The 7,500-nt window shown below is 30.7% G+C and overlaps 1 protein-coding gene across 1 annotated transcript in view; it reads left to right on the top strand.

The window, feature by feature from the left end:
- Positions 1-2,229: 2,229 nt before the first annotated feature.
- The window catches only part of LOC148312760 (polyamine-transporting ATPase 13A3-like), a 68,623-nt gene continuing 63,352 nt past the window's right edge, over positions 2,230-7,500 (top strand). The window contains exon 1 of the mRNA XM_088274132.1: positions 2,230-2,849. The gene's annotated coding sequence lies outside the window, so the exon portion shown is untranslated. The remainder of the gene's footprint in view (positions 2,850-7,500) is intronic.

Below are 7,500 nucleotides of genomic sequence, written 5' to 3'. Positions count from 1 at the left end.
ACATATTGTAGTAATTGTTTTAATACATCTAATGTTTCATAATCCATTTCCATTTAACAAAATTGTCGTTTTATAACGTGATAATATTTTCCTTTTGAAAATTAAGTGTAAATAATATGTAAAGTGGGTGTATAATAATAAAATAAACAATGTGTTGCTTTGTAATTAAAGTTTATTCTTAATTTATCTTTATAATAATTTTTATATCTATCTATCTATCTATCTATCTTATTCTGACAGTTAATAATATTATCGGAAGTCTTTTGTTTAATTCTGAGCGACGCATGCGGCATCTGGTGGTAGAACTGTTTTATGTAGGTACTTTTTGTAAGTACTTAATAAAATGTATAGGTAGGTACCTAGTTATTTTATTACATATATATATATATATATATATATATATATATATATATATATATATATATATATATATATATATATATATATATATATATATATATATATATATATATATATATATATATATATATATATATATATATATATATATATATATATATATATATATTAGAAACATATTTCTCTTTAATAGATTTATATTATCCACTGACACTTCGTGATGGAATTGCATTTTTAATTTATTATTAGATTAAAACCAATATTTTTAGCTTTTCCACTTTTTTATTTGACCAGCGACCGGGTTTCGTCGTTACCGACATCATCAGACTGTCGACAGACGTTACCGACATCATCGACCAGTCTGATGATGTCGGTAACGACGAAACCCGGTCGCTGGTCAAATAAAAAAGTGGAAAAGCTAAAAATATTGGTTTTAATCTAATAATAAATTATATTTCTCTTTATTTTATTTGTAATGTACCGTTATTCGTTTTAATCAAAATATAGAACCGGTAATCCGAAGAAAGCCAATTTTTATTGATGAAAAATATGGTTTTAAAATGTAATGGCATTGATAATTGCACAACATGTATGTACACATCACAGAACACATGTTTTTCGCAAGTCGTAACAATGATTTATATTTTTTTTGCGGTATTTCTATATATATAAAACATATATTTTGTATTATCGACTCTTAATTAAATCGTAAAAATTGTAGCGACATTCAAAGTCGTGTAAATCAAAGGAGGGAGATGATCCAATATATCCAGGCTACTCTACCTACGGCGTAACCCAGTAGACTTTTTCATCTCTTAAAATAAAACATTGATTTTAACCACTTTTATTTTTGGTATTTGAAAATAAAAGTGGTTAAAAACAAAGTTGGTATTTTATTTCATGAAAAGAAAAAGATGAAGAACGTTTTCTGGCTCCGCCGGAGTGTTACCACGCTGTGTCTGCAAACATTATTCTCCTCTTCCACGTTCATGCATCTTCTCATACATACCCGTGGATTATTTCCTTACCTGACCACTTTCAAGTATTTGAAATACTTGATCATGCCAAGTTTTCCTCGGTCTTCCTCTGCTTTTATTACCAACCACATTCGCCTCATAAATTTATTTTACTATCCTGTCTTCACTCATTAGATTTACGTATTATATACATAAGTCACAAATATAACATTCCCGATGAGTAATTTCCATTACTCATTTTGAGACATGGGCTTAAGGTTAACAAGACTGAAAAACAAAAATGAAAACAGTAATTTTCTCTTACCATAATCCGCACCCATTGGTGCATAGGGCACTGCATCGTATTGACGCAATGTTATGTTGATCGTTAATTATATGAAGGCAAGGTGATCACTCCTGCGCTTCAGGGACCAGTCCAGAGGAATATTAATTAATATTAGAGAGCAAATTCGCTAATATTTATTCTGGGAATCTTCCCCCTCTGGGAATCGAACCTGGGACCTCCAAGCGCGGTAGCTAAACACGCTAACCATTACACCACGGAGGCGGACTTAAATACAGTAAATAGGGATAAAAAAAAACATAAGGCAAGAAGCATGTTTAAAGGAAAAAATTAGAAAATATTACTCATCACTAACTCGAATTTCACCTTTTCTATAAGTATTGTATTTTATTTTATTTGAATATTTATTTCTCCTTTCATCCTTAACTTATTTTCTTAATTTTTCATGTCCTAAAATGTTCCCAATGATTCTAGGTTAAGTTTTCCTCGCAACCGCGCTACTAATCGAATTCGCGCCAAGCGGGGCGCGGAAATTGAAAGCTTTGTGTATCGCGGCCGCGACTTACATTCACATAGCTGAGCAATGCAAGTCAGTCTCGAACTGGCCGCTCTGCGCGCTGCCGTCTGCGCACTGGACCGTGCGGTGAACTGTCGCGAGTCTGACAGAAAATTCGCACACTTCCTGGCGAAACCCATATTTTGAGTTAAAACCCTATCAGAATTAAACCCAATCAATTAAAACACGCGAATAACATCCCGTTTTAGTGTTATATAAGTGAGAAAAATAATTACATCGAAAAATAAAACGAAATTCGCACTGTTTTATTTTGACGTTTCGACAGTTGAAAATATACATTTTTCTACGTGATTTCTTTTGATTTTTTTCAATACACTTTTCCTCTGTGTATTTGTGGAATTATTCGCGTTAATTTGTAGTGAAAATATAAATTTTCCCATTCATAATGTTTGCGTAATATATAGCGTGCGTTGTTCATAAATAAATCTTACATCCTCGTTTGCAATCCATTTTAAAGACTCACGACTTACGTACTATGAATGCAATTTTCGATTGTAGTTTTCAAAAGTGATTTCAAATATCGTTGCAATTTTTACAACCGCAGTGCATATACCTTGTTACGTATTTTTAGTGTGAACATTCGCGTTGACAGTTTAAAATGAATGCATTTTCGATCACAAAGAGCTTGCTTCGGTGACACACGACTCCCGAGGTAAGAGGCTTTTTACATTATCTTATCTGTGTTTTTTTTCTTCTTAAATTGTATATTTTTTAAATCCTTTAAATTTTTTGCGTTCTTAGCAGATAAAATAAATACCTTTGCATGTAATCTTGGTAATTTATTACCCGTATCGCTGGGAATTATTAGATTATTGAGTTATCAGTCATAACCGTAAGCGAGCAAAATTTACTAGTCCTATCTCGAATGGGGGTATTATGCCCTTAGATTCTTTAAAAAATGTTTTTTTTTTATCTGGAAGAAATGGAACAAACATATTTACCCTAAGAATGAAATGATTGGATTAATAAATACATAAATAATGCTGTAAAAACGGAATCATTTCGTATTATTGTTGTTTAAATAATAACTAAATATTTTATAAATGGCAGTCGTTACTAAATATAGTATTTTCCAAAAATGGCTCCGTATAAATGATCCAATATCGCTGTCATTGTGTATTTTATTACAGTGTATTCTTTATTTATGTTTTAACATACTTGTTGACAAAACCAATATTTATCACAATGAGATTTTTGTTCAACAATGCGATTTCACAATAATACGAAATTCGACATGAACTTGTTTTAAAACATTATCATTCAAAAGTAATTAATGAAAAACATATTACAATTGATTGTTTATCAAATTAAAATTACTTTAATTGATTCGTCAGTCACTTTGTGGTAATAAACGTCCATTATAAATTTTAACTTTTACTAGGTAAATATCTCTAATTTTAAAACCGTATCGTGACACGTTTCAATCAGCGATATTTACCGAGTAAGTATATGTTAATATTTAAACTGGATTGATATTGGCACAATGTGACTGATTTATTACTTAGAAAGAAAAAACATTTTTTTCTAAAAATATGATACTATTTCTGAAGAAAAAAAAGTATAATACCATTTTCCTAAATAATAACGCGAATTTTTCAGAAGAAATTAAAATCAATTTTTAATTTGTTAGTCCGCCTCCGTAGTGTAATGGTCAGCACGCTTGGCTACCGTTCTGGAGGTCCCGGGATCGATTCCCAGGGGGGGGGGTCAAATAAATATAAGTGATCTCTGAGTTACAATGAATGTGTTTGCTTTTACAAACTCAAACACATTCAAAAGTCAGGTAGCACTTTTGATCATATGGAAAATTCGTGGTACAAGAAAATTTTTTATTCAAAATAAATAAATAAAAAACTTTTATTCAAAATAAAACGGATTTTTTTATTGCAGCAAGTTAAAATTTACATTGATTAAAAAAAAAACATTTATATTTCAATGAAACATTTTGTGGTGAAAATTATTTAACGTATCACCTGAACTTGTCGGCTTTTACATTTTTACAAGTGCTTTTTTTTTTAAATAATAAAAACATAAATATTTCTCCGTAAAAAATATTTATATATCGCTCACTCCTTTCAACAACGTCATATATCAAAAATCGACAATTTTCAGTATATTTCCGGCATACTTAGAACATGTATTATATCCTAGCAAAAGCGGCATATTTTTAACTTAATATTTACCCGCTACAGGGCAGAAAGTGTTGTTTTTGCATTTGAAGAAAGGTATTGTTTAATTATTTTTTAAAATATATTAAATATTTTTCAAATGGAGAAAGAACATTCAGGTTTTACCTAAAAAGATCTGTTGCACAGTAAAAAGTTCAGTGAGTGGCTTGATATTTATTTTAAATACATTTTATTATATTTTAAAACTATAAAAACGATCTCCTGAAAAATCAAGTTTTTTGATATATGACGTTGTTGAAAGGAGTGGGTGATATATACTTGTACTTATATAATATTTGTCCGCCTCCGTAGTGTAATGGTCAGCATGCTCGCCTACCGTTGTGGAGGTCCCGTGTTCGATTCCCAGGGGGGTTTAATAAATATAACTGATTTTTTCACTCTAATATTTATTCAATATTACACTGGACTGGTACCTGAAGTGGAGGGCTGATCACCTTACCTTCATGTGTAATCGATCGAGCTAACACTGCGTTTATATGAAGCAGTGCCCTATGCACCATTGGGGTGCGGTAAGGGATTATTATTATATAATAAAAAATGTTTATAACATTGATTTTGGGGTTACCGTGCACCCCTTGCCCATTTTTTCACGACTTATCTTTCCGTACAGTTGAGTATTAAAAATATATACGCATATCGATAATCGCGATTATTTAACAAAACTGATATAAATAATAACGATTAATCATTAGTATTTAATGATATTTTAAAGTTCATTTCAAGGATCACCCACACATGTAAAATCATAATAATAATAAATAATAAAGACGTGTTATAACGTGTGTTAAGCATACAAAAAATAATGAAATGGACAAAAAAAAAAGAAATATCGCAACACAAAACAAATTACCAACTATTATTTATTTTATTTTTTGAAATCTCAACATAGATGAAGAAGAATATGGATGTCTGGGCTTTACGGGGCTTACGACCGTCATAGGCAGGTTTAAGTGATCACTTAACACGCGTGTAACATTCACCAATTCTATTCATGATTGACAACCACACTATTTAAATTCTTGTAACTTCTATATATATATATATATATATATATATATATATATATATATATATATATATATATATATATATATATATTCGGCTCAACACAGGCCATGCCTTAAGAGCCGTAATACGTATAATAAATGTGTATATGAAATGAATACGTATAATAAATGTGTATATGAATGTATCTATGTATTATGAAAAAAATAAATAAATAAATAAATAAAATAAATAAATTTTAATTTATTTACAACATTTTGAGTGTGTCCAAATACTTGTTCACAAATATGAATTATCTCAAATAAAATAAAAACCTCCTGTCATCTCACCAAAGATGTGAAATTCTAGGGAATTCAAACACAATGTTTTCGAATTTAATTAATATATATATATATATATATATATATATATATATATATATATATATATATATATATATATATATATATATATATATATATATATACATATATTTATATATATATATATATATATATATATATATATATATATATATATATATATATATATATATATATATATATATATATATATATATATATATATATATATATATATATATATATATATATATATATATATATATATATATATATATATATATATTTAAATAAATACTTTTTCACAAATGTATGTATTGTCCTGCTACCCGCACTCAGTCGTCGCACGACGGTGCGTTGGCACGGACGTTATATCCATATAATTTTTTTTTTAAATTACCTAACGTCCAAGTGACTCTGAAATCTAGCTACGGCTTATGCAACACCGCTTATCATGACCCTACTCAGGCTTCAACTTTTTTAAGTTTCATACATAGCCTATGCCTATTCGTGAGTGGATATACTCTTTATGTTTAAACTTACTATAATTTCATGTAATTCATGAGTGAAAATTCTAGGCAAAAACACTCTCTATATCCCTATAACTCAGTCGGCAGTGAGTTGGTACTCGCTGCGAGCTGCGTACTACGATTTCCATACAAATATGAACTGGATCTTTTGGTACCCCCCCGTTCGGAACGCGTGTAATTTTTGGGTAATCAGAACGGAACAGGATAAACAAGTCGTTATTTCATTCGGTTCTAAAGATTCGATCATGTCCGGTGCTAAAGTGTTAAATGCTGTAAATTAAATACGTCATAAGCGTATTATTTACACAGTATGTTTTGTATCACGCTTGAGATTATTATATACATATTTGAATTGTGATTTTAAATTCCTATTGTAAAAATAAACATATAATTAATTACACAAGCTTGTACGGGTTGCAACCTGAGATTTTTCTAATGAGTTAGGGCGTTTGTCCACTACCGTCCGGCACGTCAGTAAGCGTTTCAAAACGACGATTGGCTTGGATTGGCTTGTGCACTTGTCCATCTTTCTTCGGATCGGAGCTCTTGATCGGTGCGTGAACACGTTGCGCGTAAATTCCATCACGCTAAACTGTCGTAGTCGCTTTCATTTTTTAAAACCGGACTGCCGGACGGTAAAATTCCGGGCAGTGGACACTTACTGTTACTTTTTCATATTATTTTTTTGACATTTCCAAAAAACGTCTGGGCATTTACGGGGCTTACGACCGTCATAGGCTGGTTTAAGTGTCATGGGTGTAATTGGTGAAAGATACATGTGTGTGAAGTGATCACTTAAACCAGCCTATGACGGTCGTAAGCCCCGTAAATGCCCAGACTTCCATATTTTTCTTCATTTATGTTGAGATGTCAAAAAATAATATGAAAAATAACTCCTATAATCGGAGATAATCTAGATTTGTGAACAAGTATTTGGACACACTCAAAATGTTGTAAATATCAAACATGTCGCTTGCAACGATTTCGGACGTGAATTTGGTTTTGTTAAAACATGCAAGGTCTGTTCGGCTGTCCAAACTCAAAACACAGTAAGGGACAATTTTTTTTGTGGTACGTTTGTGGTAATCTAAGTAGATTCTACTTAGTCCAAAAATGTAAAAAAAAGTTTTTTTTTAAACCCTCATCCGCACCCAAATGGTGCATAGGGCACTGCAACATATAAACGCAGTGTTATTTCGATCGTTAACACATGAAGGAAAGGTGATCAGCCCTCCGCT

Source organism: Brachycentrus maculatus, unplaced genomic scaffold, assembly GCF_059751285.1.
Source record: "Brachycentrus maculatus isolate JH-2025_06_01 unplaced genomic scaffold, ASM5975128v1 h1tg000033l, whole genome shotgun sequence".
NCBI lineage: Eukaryota > Metazoa > Arthropoda > Insecta > Trichoptera > Brachycentridae > Brachycentrus > Brachycentrus maculatus.
Note: the sequence above shows the minus strand (reverse complement) of the source record. Positions and strands in the feature narration are given on the sequence as shown.